This window comes from Pimephales promelas, chromosome 15, assembly GCF_988280905.1.
Source record: "Pimephales promelas chromosome 15, fPimPro1.hap1.1, whole genome shotgun sequence".
NCBI lineage: Eukaryota > Metazoa > Chordata > Actinopteri > Cypriniformes > Leuciscidae > Pimephales > Pimephales promelas.
In genome coordinates, this window is record NC_142783.1 from 17,675,390 (window position 1) to 17,702,292 (window position 26,903).

At 37.8% G+C, this 26,903-nt stretch overlaps 1 long non-coding RNA gene across 3 annotated transcripts in view; it reads left to right on the plus strand.

Annotated features, from left to right (window-relative positions):
• Nucleotides 1–26,903, plus strand: part of LOC120475045 (uncharacterized) — a 235,040-nt gene that overhangs the window by 35,315 nt on the left and 172,822 nt on the right. Inside the window, exon 3 of one of the 3 annotated variants that reach the window (XR_005621889.2) lies at nucleotides 15,814–16,516. The exons of the other annotated variants lie outside the window; for them this stretch is intronic. This is a non-coding gene — a long non-coding RNA (uncharacterized LOC120475045). Of the gene's footprint in view, nucleotides 1–15,813; nucleotides 16,517–26,903 lie in introns of those variants that run through there. 3 annotated transcript variants of the gene reach the window in all.

The window sequence follows — 26,903 nt, forward strand, 5'->3', positions numbered from 1 at the left end:
CTGGAAGTAGCCTTTAGAGGATGGTTACATGGTGGCCATAAAGGGATGGACATGGCCAGAAACAATGCTCAGGTAGGCCGTGGCATTTAAACGATGCCCAATTGGCACTACGGGGCCAATGAACGATTGAATGATTTGCTCATAAAGAGTTTCATTACTGGATGAATCATTTTTAATTAATCTCTTGTATGAATGATTCAATGGCAAATGTTTTAACAGTCACATGTCGCCAACTACTGGTGTAACAATGTAATCGATACAATCGTTATTTGAAACTTCAAGTTACTTTCGAAAGATTATTTACTCCATTTTGATCGCCATAGTAGACATCCATGTTTATGTCCGATCTATGAACTTTATTCCAGTACTTTTGTAATATTTAGAATTATTGTAACCGAAATAATGAACATTTTGTGAAGCTTTTTCTGAGGTGATCATACTTGTCAAATGTTTAATTGACATAGCAGCATTGTTGTCATTTAGGAATAAGATCGGACGAGTGTTTCAATCGAGATCACCGCCTTTTATCGATTAATTGTGTAGCTTCAATTTTTCTCCTTAAATTCCATCTATGGTGATACAATCCAACATTATTGATCTGATCACAAAAGTTTTGGACTCAGTTTTCATCTGTCCACTTAGGGTTAGATCACCTGAAACGGATCTTAATAACAGGTGTAAACAGGGTTTTTGAGGTGCTCTGGGGGCTTGATAATCACTTGGGCTTGCTCAGCACGCACCAGCAGTCAGATTTTATCTTGGCCCTTTTGTCTCACCGTATCAGGAAACAGAGCGTGAACGTGCTTGGACAGCCAGGACCAGATGATCAGGTCAAAAGGGCCTTGGATCACCAGATTGGAAGCTTCTGGGCCAATGTGAACCCTTCGTTCTTTGAACACCTTGAACTTCTTCAACCCCGCTGTCATGACAATGAATACTACATCCCACTAGCATCATACTACCTGAGTCCAGGCTGTGAAACAATAGGGTTGCCCATTGCCGGAGGCTGGGAGGGGGTTTGGTATCTCTGAGGTTATCACCCAGTCTCATCGGCCCTTCAGTGTAATTATGCATAATTGCCATGCCACATGGAGTGCAAATGTAGCGGATGTGAATATGCCTGATGAGAAGATGTACGCTTTTATGGTGAAAGTCCGTCTCATCCAAAAAATTGCCTTTTGACTTTGACTTGAGTTTGCCCTGTGCAGTCATTAAAGGCCAATGACGTTTGAGGAGGCCGACCATGGCGATGGGTCATTAAATGCAAGACTGTTCTCTCTTGTCAGCCCTCTAGCTACTGGCTGGGTTGCATATGGCCATGTCACAGACCTTTCTCTCAATATCTGGCCTGGACAGGGGCCAGTCTTAATGGCCGGGTAAAGGAGCAGCAAATAGCTGACAGTGGAAAGCCTTGGGAGGGGGAAACGGAAGGGAAGAAAGAGTGTGAGAAGTGGCCTGGAGTAGGATGTGTGTAATGGCACAAGACTGTCCTTTCTGGCCAGACATAGTGCTCTCCAGTAATTAGACAGGAAGCCGATGTCTCCCGCCACCTCTTGTGTGGTGGAGATGAAAGAAGGGGGCCACGGTGGCTGCTCTTTTCCCTTGTATCAACCGAAGAGGACAAAAGCGACGGCTACCTCATTTACATTTGAGGGCGCTGGATCCTTCATAAGGCACAGTATTTCTCCTACAAACACTGCTTGTAAGTCGGTTAGTGGCACATATTGTATACTGTAGCTTCATGACTTTGTTCATTAATTAATTCTTTCAATGTTAAGGTATGAACAAACGCTATGATTCTCTTCACCTTTGTTTTTTCTTGTGGAAACAATTTAAGATATATCATATAAAGATCCGTTTTGTTTCTACTTATACATATATTAGGGGTGTAACAATACCCTCATGTCACGATTCGATACATATCACAATACTGAACTCACGATACAATATTATTGTGATACTTCAAGACATATGGTAAAAGGTTAACAAAAAATGTAGTCTGTTGATTCAAATGCTAAATTACATTGTTGGTTTAAATGAATAGGTTTGGACTTTGGCGATTAAACAATATTCATGATTCTGAAGCTGAAAATACAGAATTATTTTAGATGAATATGCTTGCACGCTTTCACTGATTAGACATATTTAAAATAATGTCGACCACTTTTTTACTGGTAACATCAGGCATTTGGCAATATCAGGAGTCAGGACCCACAAATATTCCCCCAGTGCATTATTATACATTATAATCAACATTATATAGTTTAATGTAGTCTTTCAACTAAAAGTACTAAAAGTTTTTATTTTGGGGGGACTATCCACGATACATATTGTCACTCTCCGTGATACGTATTGTTGCATTTTTGTATTGTGATATATTGTGGCATGATATGTTGTTACACCTCTAATATATATATATATATATATATATATATGAAGAGTTCAGATGCAAAAGCCTCTAAGTGCCATTTGAAATTTTCTTCTAAAATGATCATTTTTATCAAGCTTGTATATTTAAGTTCAGTAATTTCACTTAAATGGCAATGAAGATTACCTATTAATTGTCATTTAAGTGAAATTACACAAGCTTGATAAACTATGGTCATTCTAGAAAAAAATTTTAAATGGCACTTAGAGGCTTTTGCATCTGAACTCTTCATATATATAATATATATATATATATATATATATACAATATGTATTTTATTGTATATTATTATATTCAAATTGTTGGGGTCAGTAAGATTTCCGTTTGAAACAAAGAAGTATATAATGCTTGATAAATCTGAATTTATTTGAGAAAAAAACATTAAAACAGTAATATTTTGATAAAGTATTTTTTTGATAAAGTATAAACTATTTTTTTATGTGAATATATATATATATATATATATATATATATATATATATATATATATATATATATATATATATTTGTGAAAACCATGCTATAATCTTTCAGAACTCGTTGATGAATAGAAAGTTCAAAATAACAGGATCTATTTGAAATAGAAATCTTTTGCAATGATTTTTATTATCTTTTTATTCATTCTTGCTGAATAAAATAATCAATATCTTTCGAAGCCAAGAAAAAAATCCCACACTGGCCTCAGACTCCTTAATTGTAGAGCACAAATCACCATGGCTTTGATGTTAACTTATGCTTTTGTCTATTTTTTTTTTTTTTTTGAAGGCCAGCCTTTTTTATGTCATTGCATCCACATTCTAAAAGGAAACTGTGCTTCTCAAGCAATGCTATATGCTCTCTAAATGTTCAAGATGGCAGTGCCATTAGTCATAATTCTTGTTCTCCAACCTGTCCAGTTCACCTGATGGCTCTCAACATACGTCTCTGAACGTACCAGAGCCACCACACCTTGAGATCACTAAAGAGCACTTATGGAAAAGAAAAATGACCTCACTATTAATTTCAAAGTGTAGAGGTCAACAGCAATTCCGCCCACTTTTCCAAAGCTTGCCAGTCAGGGTCCCTTCACTGGACTCGTAGGTCCTTTTCTAGCTCTGCACGTTACTGGCCCTCACTGTCACTCTCCATGCATGTCAGGGGCTTATATCCATTCTCTACTCATGCACTTACTCTCTCCTCCAGGCCTTTCCGAGCCACGACTGCCAGAATTAGGGAGCAATTAATGTCAGCGCTGATGGTAGTGGTTATGTTAAACTGACTTCTGTCTTCAGAATTTAAGCACATTCACTCCATTATTCATTAACTGTAAGGGTTGAAATTACTGTCAGATGAAGAAATCAGTGTCGGGTAGAAATGGTGGGGCTGTCCGGATAGTGACTCAGTCTGGGCTGCGTTTCGCCGACTTCCCTTGTCAGGTTCTCGCAGTGGCCGTTAATGGCCCTTGTGACTCTTGCAAGAATTGTGGGGATTTGGACAAATAAACTGGAACTATAATACTCGCATGCAAAAGTCCTTTTTTTTAGCTTGCAATTTAAATAAATAAATAAATAAAAACAAGACATTTCAGTTATTCTTATTAATGTCAGAATTTTGTTCTGCATTTTGCCATATCCTAAGCTTTAAGAATTATTTGGGTGTAATGAAACGGACCCAGCACAGTTCTAGAAAGATTACAAGGCGGGGACTTGCTCTCAAATCTACATGCATTATTGGCGTCTTCATATCCAGCTCAGAGCTCATTCAGACACATTCCATTACAAAATGGTTTGGATGTCAGCAGCTCAAAGTCCTATGAGTATAGTTTGGCTGGAGTTGCGTCTACCATGCAGACAATAATGTGGCCAAATTTTAGTGTTGGTTTTACAGGAAAAAAAAAATGGAAGAAAGGAAAAGGGAAAATGGATTTAATTAGTCGCAGATAAAACAAAGCACCAAACCATTTTGGTTTTCCATTTTATTCTCTCTTATTTCAATACCCCCCCCCCCCCCCCCCCGTCTTTCTTTTCTGTGGCATGACTGGGGAGAATGTTGGTCTCACACGTTTTTGCGGCTGACCAAGGCCAAGCTGGTAACACAGAGAGCGTGAGGCACGAGCCAACAGTTTCAGGCAAATCATAAAAGCAATCCATTAGAAAAAAAGAAAAAAAACCTAGAAGACTATTGAGTGGAGCGGAGCTGGAAGCCACTCATTAAGGTGAAATGTGCCAAGGTCTGCACTCACAAAGGACTCTAATGCGCACATCGCCAGATCCTTTTTGTGCGAGTGTGATGTCATTCATTGTGATGCAGAACCAAGAGAACGCGCCACACACAAGTGACAAGCCCTATATGAGTTTTATATCCTTATAAAAATCTCTCTCTCTCCCATTCCCTTGCTTTGTCTCTTTGCCTGTCTCTTTGTCTCTCTCTCTCACTCTCACAAACGCTACACACACTTTCACACACTCTTTTCACTCCTCTTGATGTAATTCTTCCAGATTACTACAGCAGGGGGCAGTCTGGCATCCGCACGGATCCCTGGCACTGACACTGGCACTGGCTCATTGGCTTCCTGAGATGCCTGTTAGCGTTCCTGTGTGTGTGTTTGAGGGTGTATGTGTATGTATTCTCGCTACTGTATGGGTGTTTCTGAGCAAAGGGCAGGAAGAGGCCACTCCAGCCATACTTCTCTACTCCTTACCTTTCCTAAAAAAGCCTTGAGATCAGTGAAGAGATGTACTTTGTGTTATCTGGTCAGACGAAACCAATGGTAACCTAATTAAGCAAAATCTGGTCATGTAATTGTTGGTAATGTTCTCATGCTAGGGGTTTATTTCAAAATATGTGCTGTCAATATAAGACTTCAATTTATACTAATTTATTATTATTATTATTATACATACGTAATTAAATATTAAATTATTGTCCCGCACATACATTTTGCAATATTGTATTTTGCTACCATTTGAGTTCCAGCTTGAAGTACATCATTCAAGCTTTTGTGAGTCGTCTGTCTTTTAAAGTCGTTTTTGTAATGCATATTCAATGCCAAAATTATTTAAATAATTGATATGCATTTTATATATATATATATATATATATATATATATATAAACTTTAAAGTCCCATTCGTAGTTTATATTCAATGATGTTGTCTGCCAAAATAATTGAATGTATTATCTTAATTATTAATTAATTGTTATCAATGTCTTTTCTCAGGTCGTTTCAAACCTGTAAGACCATTCATCTTCGAGACAAATAAAGATTTTTTTTAAGAGATTTCTGTTCTTCCATTGACAGTCCATGCAATGACCACTTTGTCATTGCAAAAATTTCATAAAGAGAACGTAAAACTAAACCCATATGAATTCAGCGGTTAACATAGGCGTCAATTTCGGTGGCAATGGTGGGTACGAGTCCCCACCAGATTTCGCCATTAATCATTTTGTACCCACCACTTTTGGCAACATTGAGGCATGGATGTACCTAATACAAATAAAACATCTCCATTTAACTAGCAGAGCATTAATTTAGTTTGCTCTAAAAGAAGGGATCTAGCGCTAAAATGTTTTGTTTTTGAAATCAAACTGAGTGTTCTCTTGTGGCTCGTGCAGTCTTCACCCGGATGTGCACTGCGGCACTTCAATCTATCGCCATTGTGGAGACTCTATTCATTCCGGTGAAATCACAAAATAAAATGCACGCAAACGTGTCCCTGCTTGATATAGACTGTAAGATGAACATATTTGGTTTTGATGTGAGAATAAAAAAACTATACAGAGGGCAGATTAGAACCTGTAATTTCTGATACTCTTGGCAAAAGAGCTACCACTAGACCATTGAAAAATACATTTTCGTGGGTCGATGCATTTATTTACGGGTTGAGCAGAGAGGCTGCACAGTTAAAGTTTGTACCCAGCACTTTTGAAAATGCAAGAGCACATTTCAAACCAAATTGACACCCATGGCAGTTTTTATTTTAAACATTGATCAGTGAACATAAACAGAAGCTCAACCATGCTTGCTTGATGAGCAAGAACAAATCTCTCGTGGAAGCTCAAATGTGTTGCATAACACACGAGAATGAACCTCATCGGTTCTCGCACGTCAAGCAAACATGCTTGAGCTTTCATTTACAATATCTGCTTTGTGTGTTAATAAACGTTTATGTGTGATTAAAAGCCTAAATTCAATCTGTTCATAATATAAAGTAAAGAAAATTTGGCTAATCCACCCAATTCATATAGATTTGTTTTACGATCTCTTTATGAAGCGTCAAGACAGGGACTGATCTGAAATCTCTCAGATTTCATTTAAAATATCTTCACTTGTGTTTTGAAGATGAACAAAAGTCTTACAGGTTTAGAATGACATGAGGGTGAGTAAATGATGACTAACCCTTTAATTAATTGACACATCATGAAATTAATTCAGAGGTATTTTTTTTTTAATTGATGGAAAGTTCTTTACAAGTATTTTAATGGGAAATAATGTTAATAAATTCCATTCAGGATTTTCAAAAATGGAAACCCCTAAATACTGTAGGTCAAGTTCAGGTTTTGTAATTTATTTGTATTCTCTAAATCTCAGTGGATAAGAAAGGGTTATGAGTTGCAAGTCTAATCCTCTGTTGCTTGCTGTAGTCATGTTAAATGGTGGGTGTATCTTGCATTCACTCACCTATAATAACCTCTTCAACAAAGCTTTTTTATTTTCTTGCATGACTCATATTGAAGCAATGGATGATGTTAATATACTAATCAGCCCTAGTTCACCTATCGTGGGTTATGTTCAGTGCTGACAGCAGTTTAATGCAGGCATTACACACACACACACACACACACATCGAGGCTGCGTGTGTGCTCTTAGTAACTGTGTCAGTGGAGCTCACAGCAGTCAAAGGCCAGATAAAATGCTGTAACCTCATCATTACAAACCATATTCTCTTTAAAAGTCCTTCTTTTTATATCAAATCATGAATATTTCATGCTGTGATATCTGGGCCAATTAGGTGTCATATCCTCTGTCTGAGAGTTCTTTATCTTTTCTATTTTATTCTCATCTCTGCCTGCCGGTAGCTGTATTTAAGAGGCAAGTGTCTCACTCAGTATGTAAAAACAAAATGAGCAGAAAATAACACAAAATGTTCTGCTCTGTAGAGGGTGTTTTAAGGTGATTTTGGGATGTCATTCTAGAAAAATATGAACTTGGAAAAGGGCTCCCACCTAGAAAATTTAAGCTGCTAAAGTGTAGGTTGAAGTCGGGTATCAGTATTGTTACACAGAAATATAAGGAATATGGGATGAAGGAAGCATGTGTAATGCTACCGAGTCAAGTCCGAGTCCATATGGATACGTATTACTGTATGTCTTTTGGTCAATATCTTCAGCTTGTTTTAACCGTATACATATTTTTTTTATTTCACATAATCTCACTTACAGTATCCTGCTTGATTGTAAACCACATATAATGGTGAATTGTGTCATATTTCTGAGTAAATAACCTTTTCTAATGTGAAAGTTAGGGTGAGACTTGACTATATCCATCAAAATAAATTTGTGTGGTAACCAGGTTACTTTGGTGAATGGGAACAGTGTATTGGATCTGGAAAGGAGAAAATACTTTTTTTTTTTTTTTTTTTTTTGGCTGCATGTTTTTTTTTACATGACTGTTGGTTTGCTATAGAGCTTGGTCAAAGTAGATGCCATTTTGAATTTTACATGGATGACTTTAAAGGACAAACCTGGAGTCCTTATACATACCTTTATGTGTATAAAGGATCAAAACAGCGTTCAAAACTCACAACTTTCAAAACCGTTTTATGGAATTTTTGTCTACTGAAAAGTTTTTGGAAAGATGTTTTGTTAGCTGAACCATTGTACAATCCATTGAACACACTGTACTTCTATCCCTATACAGCCTTGTTTCGATTTCATTTGTGTCCAAAAAATAAATGTTTATTTAACAATAGCATATTTTATGCATGGGCGTCAGTTTGGTTTGAAATGTGCTGGGTACAGAGACGCATTCGGAAATGAATTTTCAAAAGTGCTGGGTACAATGACGCATTCATTTTTTTTATTTATTTATTTATTTTTTTTGCTCTTTCGTGCAGGTCATGTTTTGAAAGACGATGTCCTGTAGCTTAGGCCTACCAGACACAATTTATAGACCATTTTGCAAGATGTACACAACACTGGTCCAGAAGCACTTCCTGTTTCAGTTTTTTTAACACTACACAAAAGCTGGGATACAACCAACAGAACATGTAAAACTGAATCAAAAATTGAAACAACATCTTTAAGATGTTTTCTTTACATGTGAAATAAAGAAAACATTTACAGTGTTGGACCAGTGTTGTTTACATCTAGTAAAATGGTCTATATGGGCCTACTGATGTAAATAGATAAAAATGTATACAAATATGTGTTAATGTCTGATCAAAAAATGTGATGGGTGTGGGGGGGTTAAATAGTATGTTGGGTTTAATTGGTAGTACAATGAGATGTACAATGTTGTTATTGTTTTCATGTGAATAAATACATATATCAGCCTGATATAGGTTACATATATACTGTGATGGTCCAGTGGCAGAATTTTTGCCAAGCGTGTCGGAGGTTCTGGGTTCTAATCCGCACTCGAATCGTCATAAAAAACCTCCCCCTCATAAAAAACAATTATGTTTATCAGTGTTTGTACGTATGTCAACAAGCAGAAACACGTTTGTTTGCATTTTGTTTTGCGATTCCACCGGAACGAATAGAATCTCCAACGGATTGAAACGGACGTCCGATTGAAGACATTGCAGCACGTGCGTTAGCCACAACAGAACTCTGAATCTGCGCCACTTATCGCAGAGGCAATGAGCACATGATCACTTGATTAAAAAAAAACAAAAAAAAACAACACACTTTAGCGCTAGATCGCCTCGTATTTAACAAAAGAGTAACACGAATGCTCTGCTAGATAACTGGAGACTTGTATTGGTACATCTGTACCGCGAGATGTTTTAAAAGTGGTGGGGACAAAAATCGACCCTGGCAAATAGTGGTGGGGACATGTCCCCCCCACCCCCCCACCCCGTAAATGTCGCCTATGATTTTATGTATTTATGGTTAACAAGTTACATTATTGCTAGTTTATTGTAATGGTAGATGTTTTCAAATGGATGAATATTTTGTTAGGCCTCCGTCCTGCCTCCCTACATACACCACCCTGCAGAAACATTTCCATTTTTAAATTTACAATAGTAAAAATGGCAATAATTAGTATGTAAATAGAATACATAAATAATTGTTTTAATTTCACAGCTAAAACTAAAGCCTGATGTGAGTACAAACTTGTAAACAGTACGCAATAGCACAAATAAATACAATAGATCAAAGATACACATGAAATGAAACAGAAATACTACAGTGTAACAAAAAAGCTGTATATTCTACACTGTGTTAATATGCATTGATTCTTATTAAAGCTACTAATTAAAGCTACACAATAATGACAACAGCAGGTATAGACTATATTAGGCTGCTGTCACTTTGAGATCTGTTGACCCAGGAATGTGTCTAACGCTGTAACATTAGGACGTTCGACAGTTCGAATACATTGAGACCGATACACTGAGTGAATTTCACCGACCGCGCTGGACTCGTTTTTGTTTCGAATCTGTGACGAGTACAAGTCGATTAAAAGCTGGATTTGACTCTGAGCTTGAGTACCTCAAATCTATATATTAAATTATTATTTTTTTGGCTAATATCATATCATGCTTTATGATAATAGCAAGGGTTTGGAGAATGGAGCACTTTAGTTTATTTTATAACTGGGCAAACTAAACTAGCTATTTGTCCAGTGTGTTATTTCTGCTTTTGTGAATATAGATTCATTATTGAGCACACTTCTTTTATCAAACCATATGAAACAAGCACAAATTTGAGACCAAAATATGTGGATGCTCTAGACTTTGAATAATGCTTTGTGTTTGTGCTATCTAATAACCATTTTTAATAATTTTACAAGTTTGATAGTTCCTGGTTTGATTTTAGCTCCCAATTTGAAAAATGCTTTTAAAAATCAGTGTCATTCTTTCTTTTGTTGTTTTTATATGTCATGGTCCTGCATTAGAAATATGTGAGGTAAACTGTGAGAAATGTATGTTTAAACAATAACACCTGATGTATAGTCTTGATGTGTTTTAAGGAAGTGCCGACAGTTTAACCGCTGTGGTGTTAATCAGCTTCCTGAACTATGCTGTAACAGTAGCTCATTAGGCTGGTAACATTTGATATGTTCTAACAGATCAAAACAAATTATTCAAAGTGTTGCATCTATGGAAGTTCTTTCCTCTGGTGGGAAATTTAATCCAGGGAGCCGCTTGACATTATTTAGAAGCAATTATTTTAGAAAGCCGCATAAATACCTCTAATTTACTGCTGAAGTAGGTGTGTTTTTATTGTAAATACACTCCTCAATGATCTCTTTTTTTAAATCGTGCAAGTGACGGCCTTTAAACATTTGCAAGTCTAGAAAGACCAAAGGAGTTTGTCTTGTGACGTAAGCTAAAATGCTCATAGATCTGAAATATAGTCAAATACTCATGTTGTTTACAAAGTGATTCATTTTCTGTGCTTATTTTGAGAGAGTCTGTGGTCTGGCAAAGATTTGAAAACCTAAGTTCCTTGATTGTAAAATTTTGCTGCATGATTGAAAGATACACATGAAGTACATACTGTATATTTATACATTTTTTGGGGAAAACTTTACAATATGTTTCCATTTCTTAACATGAACCAACATCAAAAAAAAAAAAAACTTCTAAAACATTTATTAATCTTAGTTAATGTACATTTACTAATACATTATTCAAATCAGAATCTGTTAATATTTAATGTACCTGAACCGTTGTTTTTTTATTAACTACTTTAACAAAGAGACTGACAAATGAACAAAGATAAATACTTTAACAAACGCATTGCTCATTGTTAGTTAATGCACTTACTAATGTTTACTAATGGGGCCTTATTGTATATTGTTACCAAGGTTTCTTTTTACACAGTATAGCAAGTATAATGCAAGTATAAATACGTTAAAATTTGACTGCAGTGGTTTTTGACAAAGATGTATACTATCATATACCCTTCTCAGCTGGCGCATATGCATATGCCGGTATTCACACACAGGGATTTCTATTCTAACAAATGAACACACATATACATTATGTGTGTGTGTGTCTTTCTGGATGATAACAGTCAGTGACAGAGGTGGCAGATCTAGGTACTAGAGTCAATGCACGGCGAACGCCCCACCGCCAAGGCCATCTCTGGAAACTGGATCAGGGGAAAGTGTCACGTTTAATTATGCTCCTTGCTTCAGCTCAGCGTGGAACCATCTGCCACTGCGAAATATGACTTTAATAAAGAGAAAATTTTCCAGTGCATAATTTAGTGGTAATGGCCGGACAGTTATGTTACAGTCATACATTAATGCGTGTGAAATGCACGCTGAGACGGAGGCAGAGAGGTTTGGAAGGGCTTTCGGTGATGTACTGTGACATCTCACAAACACTGAGATATCATTGACTACATCATTTTGTTGGTGATCAGACACCTTGGTGGTTTTACTCATTTTATTTGAATACAGAGTTCTGTGTCATAAAACGATTTTAAAACAATTCAAATGAAAACTCAAACTGTTTTTTATTCATTATAATTGTCATTAATAAATGGCAATGTTCAATACAACAATATTTCTCTTTTTTAATCCCCAACAACCACCATTGACCACCTTTAAAGTGGTCTGTATGGTTTATATGACATATTTCAAATGTTCTGAAGCCATAGTTTTACACACATAAAATGTTCCCTTACGTTTGTTTCAGCTTTCAAGTCAAATATGGTGTGTGACATTTAGTGACAAGACTCTTTGTCGTCTTTGACATCCAGCAGGCATTATAGCCGTAATATTTCATTAATTTTGATGAGATTGGCATTGGCACACAAAGATTAGAAGACTTGAAATATAGTGCAGAAGATAGATGGACTTCTTTAATGGTGTTTCTTTGTGGAGATTTACATCTGTGGTCACTATAAACGATGCATGATTCGAATTTATACCAATTTTACGTTTGGCACAGCATGAGGGTACACTGTAAAAAATAATCCTGTAAAAAAACGGTAAACTACTGGCAGCTGTGGTTGCCAGCATCATACCGTAAAAATATGGTGTGCTACCGCTTTTAAAATAAACAGCTAAATACCGTTTTGTCAGCTACAGTATTAAGCTGTTAAATTACAGTATGCTGAATAACTGTAAATTAACAGCATTTAGCTGTAGCTGACAAAACGGTATTTAGCTGTTTATTTTTAAAACGGTAGCACACCATATTTTTACGGTATGATGCTGGCAACCACAGCTGCCAGTAGTTTACCGTTTTTTTACAGGATTATTTTTTTTTTTACAGTTTAAGTAAATGATGACCAAATTTTCATTCTCTGGGTGAACTATTCCCTAAACTATGCTTTAGAAATGGCATGAGACTAATGTTCTACCTGTTTTTTTATTTTTTAAAACAAAAAGCGTTAACAATCTGTCTGATTAGTGCTTTTACCTTGGACAATCTGAAGAGATGAATAAATTTAGTTCTCCAGTCATGTTTTTCGTTTATTACAGACAGTTCCTGGGCCAGATTTGGTTTATTTAAACCTCACGTGAATAGCACTGATTCCTCAATCAGAACCCCTGCTCTCGACGACTTTGTCAATGCCGAACTCACCCCCCCCACCCCCCACCCCAAAGCCACCCCTGTCTCTGAGCTCCTGTGCCACACCAATGCCTTTACATATTTCACATATCCCTTTTATTGCAAATTATTGAGGTTTTTTATTGCTATTCATAAAAAAAGCATATTTCCCTTTATCTGCAATTTACGGTGAAGCTTTTGGCGCAATTTCCGATACTCGAGTTTTATTTCCTGACATTAGCGTGCTATTTTGTGCGAATGAAGGAATTTTTTTTTTCGCCCGCTATTCACTTGACTGCAAGGACCTTTCAGCTGACGTTGGGGGCGGAGGGACACATACACAAAGACCAACAGCTGCAGCCACTCCGCGCTCCCGGTACCCCCCTGTCAGATTCGGGGCCTCAGAGCATCGGTAGCCCGGCTCGCTGAAGTGCACGTTTCCAGGCAGTGCAGTCATGTCATTCACCAGCGAACAATGCTCCTTATTAGTCTCTCTCCGTCACAGATTTGTCACCACCGTGGTGATGTAGGATGTCTATTGATTAGGCACAAGCACTGGAAATTGTGCTGTTTGTCAGGAATGTGTTGTGTTTGTCTTGTGGTGTGTTTTCATAGTTAATTTGCATGTCAATGAAACCATATACTAATGTATGCATGCAGACATGATCTATGTATAAAAGCATGCTAGCATGTACAAACGCACACACAATCAGGATGTGTCACGAACAGGAAGACAACACATTGTTATTGAAGGTGTGAAAGCATGTGAGAAACAATGTGTCATGTGATCCCATTTTCAGACTTAACAACGTCTCTCTTTGTTTGGGAAAACACTTTAGTTGGTTCACACATCAAGTTTCAAAGGCAAAAAACCTTCTTGTAAGGTTTTTAGCGACAAAATCAATCTTGTAAGATTTCCCAGTTCAAAATGATTTTCACCCCTGCTCAGAAAAATAACACAAGACTCACGCAAGTGTAACACTAATGACATTGCAAAATCAGACAGTTAACATATAGTTCGTATCACGCTTTTCATGGTGCATCTCAATGCAAAGCTGATTTTCAAAGCAGATTTACGGAGCGCCTTAATGCCCCCCCCCCCCCCCCCCCCCGTTAGCAAGCCAAAGGCGACAAATGTGGTACGGTTATAATTACAGTACTCTAATATTGATGTTTTAAGTGAGCAACTGTATTTCACAGTATGTTTGTTGTACATTTGATACATTTGTAATATATTTTGCTACTTTTTATTTATAGATTCCAGAGAGGAAATACAGAGAGAGAGAAGAGATTGCTTAATGTCCCCTTTTTATATTTTACCTGCAATTTGATAAAATCACCAAGTCTAAGGTGGTGCGCAATAATAAATAAATTAATTAATTTTATAAATTAATTAATTTTTATATAATCATCATAAATTCGTAGAACCTCTTATCAGCAACTCAAAAAAAAAAAAAAAAAAAAAGCAGCTATGGAATATTTGATATGATATATCAGCCCATTCTCACTCCCAAGGCGTCACCTAACTGACTCCTTGGGAAGCATTTGGACATGCTTCAATATCTGACGCTTTAGGCGCCCTTTAGCGTCAGTTAGATGACGCCCTAGGATCGCGTGTACCCTACCCCCACCCCACACCTAAACCTAACCGCGTCCTCTAACAGACGCTTTCCTTTAGCGTCAGTTAGATGACGCCGTAGGATCGCGTCATGTAAGTGACGCTAAAGGGTGCCTAAAACGTCAATTATTGAAGCATGGTCAAAGGTGACGCCTTGGGGTGAGAATGCGTTGGATATATATGGTTATTTTGTAAGATTTTCTCTGTTAAGACAGTTCGATAGATGTAACTGAAAACTGATGAAGTGAATGCTATATTTGTCTATATTTCTGATGAATGTTTGACATATTATTTTTGTATTATTATTATGTTTTGTTTGTTTGACTGTTGAGCCATGTCGTGTAACATTGAGAGAATAGAAAACACATTTTCTGAGAAAATAAAGCAGGGGATGCACTCTGAACATGCTGAAAAGTGAACAGCAATCAAGTTTTGTAAAATCAAAGTATTGTCATAAAGACCTGAATATGGGGGCGTGGCTTTGAACACCACACGCAAATCAGATTGCTCCGAGACTGATCAGAATCCACCTGACATCGGTTTCGGTGTAATTATCAATGTGGGTAAATGGCATCTCACCTGATGATAAAAAAGGATACAGATATGCTGCCGGCTTGCCTTATGATTCACTTCAAGTCCCTGATTCACTTCAGCCTGTCCAGTGGGCATGTTCAAACAGGCGTTCTCAAATCTCTATCCCTGTGAGGTCGGGTCTGTCTCTCCTTGCCCTTCTGCACCCTAGCCAGCATCCCCGTAGCACCGGGGAAAGTATCGGTTTAGCTTAACTGATGAAAGCGGTGCCCCCCATCTCATAGCATTAACTTGTTTATCTTTAGCAGAAGCCAAAAAAAAAAAGAAAAAAAAAAACTTTCAAGCTCCATTGCTCATTCTGTGTGAGAGAGATAGACGAAGAGACATGCGAAAACAAAAGGCAGCCACTGAAATTTGCATGGTGCTCAATTATACATTAGCGAACATCACTTGGCAATCTGTTCATATCAATTTAATTGGATTTTAATACTGCCTCTGATCTTGTTTTCTAATTAACAGCAGCGGCTGGCAATAAAGCAGAACCATGCACCCAGCAACACCTTTGATCCTGGCCATATGGAGTTCCTTAGAGCTCATTGGAGAAAAAAAAAAAAAAAAAAAAAAATCAGTCACCTAAATATGAGCCCATGACAAGCCCAGTGGAAAACGGGTGGGGGCGGATCAGGGCGAAAAGCGGGTGCCCGGGAGTGAGGCGGCGTGTCAGGCTGAAGGCGAGATAAGTGTGACCCCCAGATGGCCGGATATCGCTCCTGCTAACGCTTTCATTGATTAATTTCTCTCCTGATTGGTTGTGATTACTGATAAATAAAACATGATCTCTGAATCTGATGCAAATCAGCTTCTGAGCTTTAGGGAAATGTTGATTGCTTTTTCAAATCTGTTTATTTCCACCCTTGTTGCCCTTAACTTTGTATTTGACGTGGGACTTTGAGAGCGTGTTTTCATCTCTCGCTTTCATGCTGGAAGAGTGGGGATTTAAACCCTCAAAGACGGCACTGATAGCGACGGAAAAGTTCAATGTTTTGACCATCGGTTCTGGGGGAAATCAAACATTTTGGCCACTGGAGGAATGTCTGCCGCATTGTAAACACGGCTAGCTAATGCTTGATGTTTGATAATGCGCAACAACATTTGCAAGAGTTTTCCGATCGTTTCTGTTGTAATGTAATTAATGGTATGAAAAGATTTAAGTTTAATTTTCGTATGTGTGTGTGTGTGGTTATTTATTATCGGCTTACTTATTTATGTTCTTCGTCTAGTCGCGAGGATGCGCTTGACTGCCTTGAAAACTCCTAAATAATGCATAAACGATATAAATTAAAAACAGTTTAAATCTCTAAAAGCGATTTCTTGCTGAAATATAATTTTCACTGCCAGATAGAGTCTTATTCTGTCTTCATTATAAGCCGCACAACAAATCCGACGATCCCACAGTCTAATGATACAATGCTTCATATTAACATGCTATCAGAATTCATTTACCGCACTCCACCCAAAACATTTTGACAAGCCTCATCTAGATATTCTGTCATATTCCAAGCAGCGCCACCTAACGATCCTCAAGCGCTGCCAATATTCCCTGATGAAGAGAGACAGGGGGAAACGGTTAGGCCCCACCTCACCATTTAGGTTCCTAATTGTTATTAATGCTCCTGATCAAAACATACTGATCCAGCAGTGTGTGTGAAGGAAAAAAAAGGGATGCCAATGCTGCAGTCTCTGTTTTTTTTCTTCTTTTCCCCACCACCCTCCTCTCTGAAGCAGACAATTGAGGGGGAAAATGACAGAAGAAGAAGAAGGAGGTGGAGAGAGAAATCTGCTGTGCGTCAGACAGTCCATGGAGGAATTAGAGAGCATGGCTGATTCACCGTCCCCTAGAAGCGGGGGTGTTAATTTGGAAATCTAGGACTGGTATGTGGAGAATGCTAATTTGTAATTAGGAAGATTAACTAAATCTGGGGAATAGAGAAGATTATTGACTTATATAATAAAATCAACAATGCTGCCCTGGTTAAATAATCATCGCCTAAAATCACACGTTCCAAATGCGCTGGGCAGGTTACGCAGTGTGCCAGCATGGGAGCTTTGATCCGTACCATCCAAAAATAACAGCGTGAGATAACCGGGGATAATATCTCCATCAGACCAGAGCCGCTAATGTCGCTAAGTAGATGGCTTGTGATTGGAATGTTATTGTAATTATGAGCATCAAAATCCGTTCCTTGGTGTACGACTTGAGATTTTGATCATTACATTGAGATGATGGGTGTCCAACTGTTCAGGATGGCAAATTAACACATTTGTGTGTGTGTGTAAAGTAGCAATCCTGATAATTATCGTAAATTGAATTATGAAAATTTCATAAATTGCACCAACACAGAAAGAAGAGTAAAAAATTTTTTTTCTTAGTGCAAATTTACTCACTGAAGAATATTGCCGGTTAATATTTTTTATTAACCGTTCTGATGTCTTCTGGTAATTTCTGACCCATTTTTTAGAGAGGAAAATGCTCTATTCACCACCTTGTTTTTAGTATTGGGACGAGGTTTTGGCACATTTGAAACGAAAACGCATTGAGTTTGAGAGATTCAGAAGTTAGAAAATACGGTTACACTTTATTTTAAGGTGTCAAATGAGATATCATGAAAGAAAAATTGCTTGAAAGTACACAGGGAACATCTAAGATGTAGATTTATTCTTTTTTAATACACTGTAATCATGTGTGAGTCAAATTTGACCCAAGTACACTGGCGGGTGTATTTTTTTTTATTTTTTATTTTTTAGGACAAATAGGAAGGTTAACATTTAAACTCTCTGTTTACAATCCATTCAAAAGAATTGTCTTTCAATGGTTAAGTTTTGACAAGGGAAAGTTTCATTTGATGAAAGTTTGTTTACACAATCTCAATTGCTTCCCTACAGTGTTCTGTTTTCATCGGTTTGCAGTTAAAAATGTTACAGACATTGTTTAAAATCAAAATTCCTCCTCAAATAACCTTTATGCAAAGGCGTCTGGCAATACCGCCTTAGGATAACATGATACATACAGTTGGATCACGATCAGCGCAAACAACTGTGCTGCATCTGGCAGCTCATTTTTAAGTCAATGCATAAATCTGCATTCAAATCTCAAATTCTTCCTCAAATTATTGGACACACAGGTAGGTATTGGCGACATTAGAAGCGAGAAATTGAGTATTTTACATGAGATGATGAACAAAAAAATAAATAACCTTTCTTTCAAAACAAACACTTTGCAAGTGGGAAGATGATCTCTTAATATGAGATGTTGTTACAACATGTGCACAGTAAGAAATACATTACCAGGAAGGCATGTGCGTTTTGGATGTATGATATAATCTTAAACTTAAACTAGAAAGCAATGGCGTGTTTGTCATGCACTTTTGCCAGATATTATTCTGTGATTTATTCATAATGAAACTTCACAACAAACTGCCAATGTAAAACCATATGCATACATTTGAATTGTCTTGCAACTTGTCATAAACTAAAAACACAGCAATTAGAGTCTGAATACAAGAAATGAAAGCCAGTTCAATTACAGTGTCTGCTGTATCTGTTTAGCATGTTATTAAATGCTTCTGTTTTCATTTTATTTAATCAGATATTTTGTCACCTGTTTCACAGAACTTCGGTGGAATTGCATATAGAAATGTATTTAAAAAATCTCATTAATTCTATTCAGTGGCGTCATAAACCTGAATAGTTCATTGTTGGTACTAAATAACTGAAATTACAGAAATGCAAGGTTTTGTGATATAAATTAATTTGCAAGAATTTGTTTATATATTTGAAGTGATTGCCAATGTTTACCACATTTGTGCAAATCAAGGCTCAGGTTATTGACAACTTAATAAGTGCTGCTTACTAAGACAACTATTTCTTTGCTGTTTGTGCTGCTGGTATGAAAAATTACTCAAATTGTGAAACTTGTACTTTCTGTTTATCTTACGTAAAAATCGCTCCAATTATAAAATGGCATTTTATGTGTTTTTCATGTTGGCTACTAATCTTTCAGTCATCAGAGCGGCGCCTTCAGGCTTGATAACGCAAGCTAAGGACATTAGAATTATGCCAAAAATATGTCTGATTTGTTCACCGATTACAATATAAAGCTTACAAAATATTTATCATAAACTAGTGCTAACTGTACATTCACACCGCTGCCGACTTGAGCTTCCAAAGCGGCCAGAAGTCATTCATTTTCAATGGAAGCTGGCTTTTCTGAGCTGCAAGGAGCGTCAATTCCATCGGCGTCGCGTTTTGGCCGTTTTGAGCGTCAATCAGAAAGTTGAAAGAAACTCAACTTTATGGTAATGAGCTGTGACCGCCAGCAACCAATCGGACTATGTAGATGTCCTTCACGTCTGCTGATTCCGGAGAAACGTGAACGTAAACCTTCGTGCCTACCAAAACATTAGCTCAGAGAAAATGGAAGAGAAGCTAATCATTGCGGTTCCTGTGTTTCCTACTGGTTTCGTATAATTTATGACATGACATTGTTTGCTTATAGGATTGCATGAGCGCAACTTTTATTTGAAATATTTACGAATGCTCGTTTTAAAGCGGGAATGCAATTAATTTGCTCACGGTGACACTGATTTGACCGCAATAATAATAGTTATTTAGCTAACTATTTTTTTCCCGACCATTGTGACCAAAACGGCCATAATGGCTTATAAAAATGCTGTCATTAAAAAAAGGTTTCTTCAATGTATTGCTTGTTTTTTTACATTTCATGTTGTGACACTTCTATTCTCCCTGCAACGTCAGAGCGTTCAAAGTGCCTAAAGCGCCCAAAGCGTCAACAAGTTTTCCCATACTTTTTGAAAGCGTCCTTGAAATGGGGGCCAGAGCTTTAACGCTCAAGTCGGCGGCGGTGTGAACGTACAGTAAGGCCCTGTGTCCAGCAAAGCTTTTTTTCACGTGGCTGGCATATTTTTACAATTGTTTACAATGGTGCGGCACATTTTTAAAACGCAAGGAGTGTAACGAAGCACTGAGCGTCTAGGGCTTGGCGATAAAACGGTATCGGTATTTATTGATGGTACACCATCGTCGTTAATGATATAAAAATGTTCAATATATCGCTCGATATTGCACGCATTGCCTGTAGATTTTAGTTCACATATCGCGTCTAAAAACGCACTCCACATCATGTTGACTGAAGGTGCATTCCATTTGACCGTAAGTGGACTGCGAAGTTAAAGATGGTGCGACCACCACAACATCGCCCAACATCAAATGGCGAACAAAACTGCGTTACTCATTATTTTGTGCGTCACGGACCGTTTATCAGTTTGGACCAATGTCAGTGCAGTGCGAGACGATTCTAATCAAGCGATTGTAGGTGCGTTCCATTCGACTGTAAGTGGACTGTGAAGTGGACTTCACAGGGTATTTCGCCATCTTAAGTGAGATTGCAATTCGAAGGGAACGAACATGTTCAAGGGCACTGCAAACGGCATAGGGAACAAGGGAACATCGATACATCACTTCACAGGAAGTCAGTGAAGTCCACTTCAAATGATATACCGTGTTCAGGGAGTAGGGAGCAGTGAACACTGCGTAGGGACCCTGACGAATGGAACACACCTACTGTTACTACCAAGTGTGCTGCACAACAAGCCCTGAAAAGTGAAGCCAAAGTGCCTCGATCGCCCCCAGGTGACTGGTCCTAGTAAAAGTCATAAACTCCGCCTCCCCATGTTATTTAATACCATGTGAGACCAACTAAACAATTAAATTACAAAGATGTTTTCTGTCATTTACTGTAGTTTTTATCACCCTGATGTAAGTTCGAATGCGTTTCTTTTTAAAACAGGTTTGTTTTTGATGCCGGTGGTATGACGTCATCATGATTAACAGGTTCTCTGAGTAAAGTAGTCACTGAAGCACCAACAGACCTTTTTTCGGGATCTTCAGAGGACTGAGTAGATTGGAGCTTTAAATTTAATATCTAAATTTCTATAATTAATCAAAGAAAGTGCAGGAGCATGTGCTTGCGAATGCCATTTATTCTGCCAGAGTGAGGGCAGGGCCTTGATTTTTACTTTCTGCTCACTACTGCGCAGACTTGGGTCCCAAGATGTCAGTGCTATATCACACTGGCGGCTTCACTTCTTTTTTTCGAAGTGAAGCCGCCAGTGTGGTATACAACGTGATACATCGTCGTCCTTTTTCTTTTTTTTTTTTACAGTCTATGGTTACTACTAGGGATGTCAATTTTCACAAATTCCCATGATCGATCGTCAGAGTTTCTTTTACACTTAATCTTTTATCTTAATATAAGGCATATAGAAGTTATTCTTGATTACATTTTATTTTGCTAAAACTTATCATTTGTTGTTTGCCTTACATTGTGGATAAAAACAAACAAGCAGTGGTTTAAATTCAAACTTTTCTCCCTGTCTTAACCCTCCTGTTATCCTCAAATCTGATAACACTTTTTACCCTCTGGGGTCAATTTGACCCCAGTAATTTAAACCTCCACAATATGTTTATTTTTTTTACAAAGGTTTGTCTCAGTTAGTTTATGTCTTTGTTGATTACTTAAGTAATGTTTTAAGTTGACATCCACCCACCACCCCCCTCCCCACCCCACCTAACCCCACCGAACCCCTTATACATCCAGAATAGCCATTGCACGACTATGGACAAATTTACAAATCAACATAAAATCTTACTGATTTGACCTAAAATTGGAAAAGTATAAATACATCTGGTGTTTTATTTGTTTTATAATATTTCTAAGTATAGATTTATGCAATCTATGACATTTGGAAAGAAAAACTATTTATTTTATCAAGGATAGTAACACGAGTTATGTTTGGGGTCAATCTCACAAAAATTATGTTTTCTCCTCCCCCATGGCACGGGAAACATCAAATTTCTCACAAAAATGATGTTTTCCCCTCCCCAATGCACAGGAAAGAATTATTAGTTATCTTGAGAATTATGTCACATGTCATGTGAACTACTAGTAGTTCTCGCAATACTACAGATATGGTTATGTTTGGTTAGAGCCCTAAAACAGAGGGACGTTTTTTGAAAATGATATTGAATATGTAAAATTACAATGAATATTATAAATTCAAATTATAACATGTTATAATGACCTCAATATAACAACCAAAACAAATGTGTGTGAAATTTTAATATTTCTTCTGTTTTATTATACAACTAAAAGAGCCTGGGGTCAAATTGACCCCAAGGAACACCGATGCTACAAAATTTGTACAGGACTTTGAAAAAATATTAGCAGGTTAATTTTATGTTTACAGAGTTGTCCCCATTAAATTAGGAAAAGTCATTAAATTTGAAGCAAAAAAAAAATATATATATATATGTTTTTACAGACGTTAAACATTGAATGGGGTCAAATTGACCCCAAGGATAAGAGGAGGGTTAAAAAAAAAAGTTAGATAAAAGGTCAATGATTATTGATAGCAAACGATAAGAAACATTAGATCTGGAATTTTTGGCTATATTGCACAGACCTACGTCTATTTCACGCTGAAGCGCTGAGTGCTCGCCGTTTTTTAAAGGTTGCAGAGAGTTAAAGAATGTTCAACTTTGGATAAAATGCAGTGGTCATCACTGTCGATTTTTACCCAGCCGTCCAATCACAGTGGAGGAGGGGCGGGGCAAAAACAACACCGACCAACCGTTATATTCTGCTTGAACATCGTCAACAATGTCAACAACAAGCATAATAACGGAACAAAATAATTTAAAACCAGCCAAATGTGGAGCCAGAGCAAATACTTTACAATGTAGCAACATTTTTATATAGAAACAACACAGAAAAAAAAAAAAATCTGTGTGAAAGAGATACTAGTAGCCTAACACTTCCGTGATTATTCCATAATCATAGCAAGCAAAGCCTCTCAACTAAAAAAAAAAAAAACAAAAACAAATGCTGCGCTGCCAAATCGCTCTCAAACGCCCACAGCTAGGTGTTTTCAGCTGCACACTTAGCGTTTTAAGCTGGCTAAAAACTCTTTGGTTGACACGTAGCCTAAGCCCCAGAGTCTGCCCTACCTAAATTTACGGCCAGGAGCCACTACCAGGGGCGTGGTAGTGGGGGGAAAAGTGGACCTGACTACCCAGGGCCCCGTCTAGGGAGAGGGCCCTTTGAAATCCCAAAAAAAATTTTTTAAACCTAATTAGAATTAATTGGGCCCTCCAATTGATGTCATTAATAATAATTAAAAAAAAAATATTGACCAAAATGAACTCCGTGCTAGACACTCTGGACCCCCTTCCAAATGGTTTAGTCCGCAACGCGTCGACCGCCCATAGACGCAGCGGGCGGCAAACAAGTAATAACGCAGTGAGTCTAGAGCCTGTAACGGGAGCCTGATCTGATCATGCTGTGCAAAAAGCCCAAATCGGGCTTTAAAAAAAAGAGATGAAAGAAAAAGATAGGAGGCAGAATGCGGGGAAGCAGCTGATGACTGCTTTCTTCTCAAAAGGTGAACTGAGTTTGCTATATGCACCTAACGTTACATCCAATTAAAGTTAACGTAACTTAGTCAACTCCAGACAGCTGCTGCTAATGCAGGGTTCCAGACTGCGACCAAATTGGTCTCATATGCGACCATTTTTTTGAGAATTTGATTGTGCGAGTTAAAATTGTATGTGATGTGGTCGCGTCGCATATTTACGAGTGGACGCTCGCGCAAAAGAACACCGACCGTTGTATCAGCTGCTGCAGACTGCAGTCCGTAACTTATGTTCAAAACGAACGAGTAGGCTACATCATGAATCCATTTTCCAAACCGTGTTTTTGACTTATCCTGAATCACTACGCCTGTTATAAGTGTTTATATTCGGACTATTTTTTTTATCCCGGATTCCCGGGGTTGACTCGGATGCGAAGTTGCCCAGTGACTGCGTGACTCGCCATAGACATTAATGGAGAGAAGTAGCTCCGGCAACAGTGTTCTTCCGCAAGACACATAGACGTCACGCGCGCATTGCACACTGATGGTGGAACACGCCAATTACGAATTCATGAATAAAAATATAAAAATGAAAATGTCTCAGGAAACAAATTATTACAAAATGCAGGAGGTAAGGAGTGTGAGATTTCTGATTTTTGAACTAACTTATAAAATTTGATAACGAAAAATCTGTTTTAGCTTGTTGTAATACTCTAATCTTTTAAAATGTAATGTACATTTGAATGTTTAATGATTTTTAAAAGATAGAAATATGATGCTAATAGAAAAATGACAGACACAGAAGATTATGATTCAAATGTAAATAGATAGATTGAATGTAATTCAAATGTAAAATTCTTAAAATTACAGATTAAAATTACTGTCCAAAATCCATGAAAATCCTGAAATTTGGCAATGATAATTAATATATTATAGGTATTTATGGTAAGCCTTTGCTGGCTTTGGTCCATTAAAACCACTATTCATCGGCATGCATTGATTAATCCCATGGCATGTAGCAAAAAAAATAAAAAATAACCGCGACGAAATCAAATGCTGATGCGACCAACTGAGAAAGTTGGTAGCATCAGTTTAACCTGGTTTCTGATGGTACAGTTGTCTTTCGTGTTCTTGTGTTCTCCTATTTAAAAATAAATGTTTTTCATTTAAAACTTGCATCAGTATCATGGATCAAAATGTTAGTACACAAAACCGATGTAGCCTAAGGTTTAAAGGTATTTGAGCACAAGTAGGCTAAATGAGGCCAATTCAGGTGGTGAATGAAAGAACCAGTCATTACTATAATCTGATTTTATTATTTAAACACTGTTTATATTTGTTTATATTCAAATAATTAAAAAAATACATTTCATTCAAAATTGAATTTTCACTTTGCTAACCCGCATCGTACAATGCCATGTGTAGGGGGCCCATTGACATTGAGAGTGTACAGGGCCCAGAATTTGGTGCTACGCCCCTGGCCACTACTGTACTAGAATATCATATACTGTAGACTTGAGAGTAGAGTCTGACACTCAAACCACTTTAGCAACTGCACAGAAACACCTTGACATCATCAGATGCTTTTGACTCACCTGTTTTTATCTTCCCTACCTGTTCATAAACCCATTTGTTCATGCAAGCTGTGTTTTGATGCTTTATAGGTGTTTGGTGTTCAGCAGGTTTGATTGACTAGCCATTGGGTCTGAGGGTCAGCGTTGACTTGGTGTCGAAATTTGAGCTTACAACCCACAAACACACGACAGGTCACGTGCCGAGCAGACGGTGATGGCTCTAGGAGCAGGTTCCGGGGTCCTTCGCCCTTGCCCCGTTCCCACTAACCCCCAGCTCGGCGCAGTACGCCGTCTGACAGCTCAGTCAGCTGACGCCCGATGCGTTTCTCATTAAGCTCTCATCCCCTAATCCTCCAGGCCCGTTTGAAAAGCCATCCACACCTCTTCCGTCCAAGACACAGCAAGCCTGTTTGTTAGAAGATGCAGCTGCCTCCCTTTCTCCTTCGCTCGCTCTTTTCCTCTTTCTCTCGCTTTTCATAAATGAATATGCCACTCTTGACACTAAAGACTTAACATCAAATGAGCTTGGGAATCTACTTCCACAGTTTAACTGCCCATTCCAGAAGCTTTGTTTTCAAAGGCAAGGAAGTGGAATTCACAGGCATAAAGTTCTCTTTGTTCTTCTGCCCTCTGGCCCTCTGAGCCTGTGCGGACGCTACCATAGGGAGAAGCCCAGATCAAAAAATCACCCTGCAAAAGAGCTATTACCTGGCCCCCGATGATGCCCCCTGGCATTCACAATTAAATCAGTCGGGCTGGAAATTTTCTTGTAACGTCAATCAAAATTATTTTCTCTGGCATGGTCGCTTTCTTAAAGGCACACTGCTGTTAGTCTAAGCGGGCTGTCCACTTAATTCAAAGCTCTTTATTCGAATCAGGCTAAAGAGGAAGAGTTGGCAGAGAGGGTCGTATCCTCCAGCATGCAGTTGTCACCAAAAATAATGTGGCTCGGAATAATAAAATAAAAAAAAAACCCACAAAAGCATCAAAAGAGGGACTTTTTAAATAATACGCTGGCCATATTCTAGTCTGTGAAACATTAGAGGATTGGTCTAATACCAGGAAAGACAGCTCGCTACCCTTAGTGACCTGTTCTGTTCTTGGTACGCCACTTAAAAAGATGGTTGAAGCAGGATATATTGACCAAGAGGGTGAATGGTTGCATCAAAAGACTTTCTGCACACACAACTAATGAGATACCTGGGTCTTGATCATTTAGCCAAGAATAAAAAAAGGGAAATTGAATGACAGATTGAATGAATGAAGGAATGGCACATCAGTAATATAAAATCACTTTTTGTCTTCGCTCACTGTTTTAACGAGCCACATTGACCATCGAAAGGAAAGTGCGATATTAAGCAGAAAAATTCAATGTGACAACCTGGTTTATAGCTTAAAAAAACTCAACAATCCCCTTTGTGTACTTACTGGTGGGGCACCGCTATTGTTCTGTTATCTTTGCTACTGGAGGTATAAATCATGGCTTGTCATTCTCCGGTTTTCATTTTCTACTTCAGCTGAATCTTAGGAACGAGAAACACGGTTT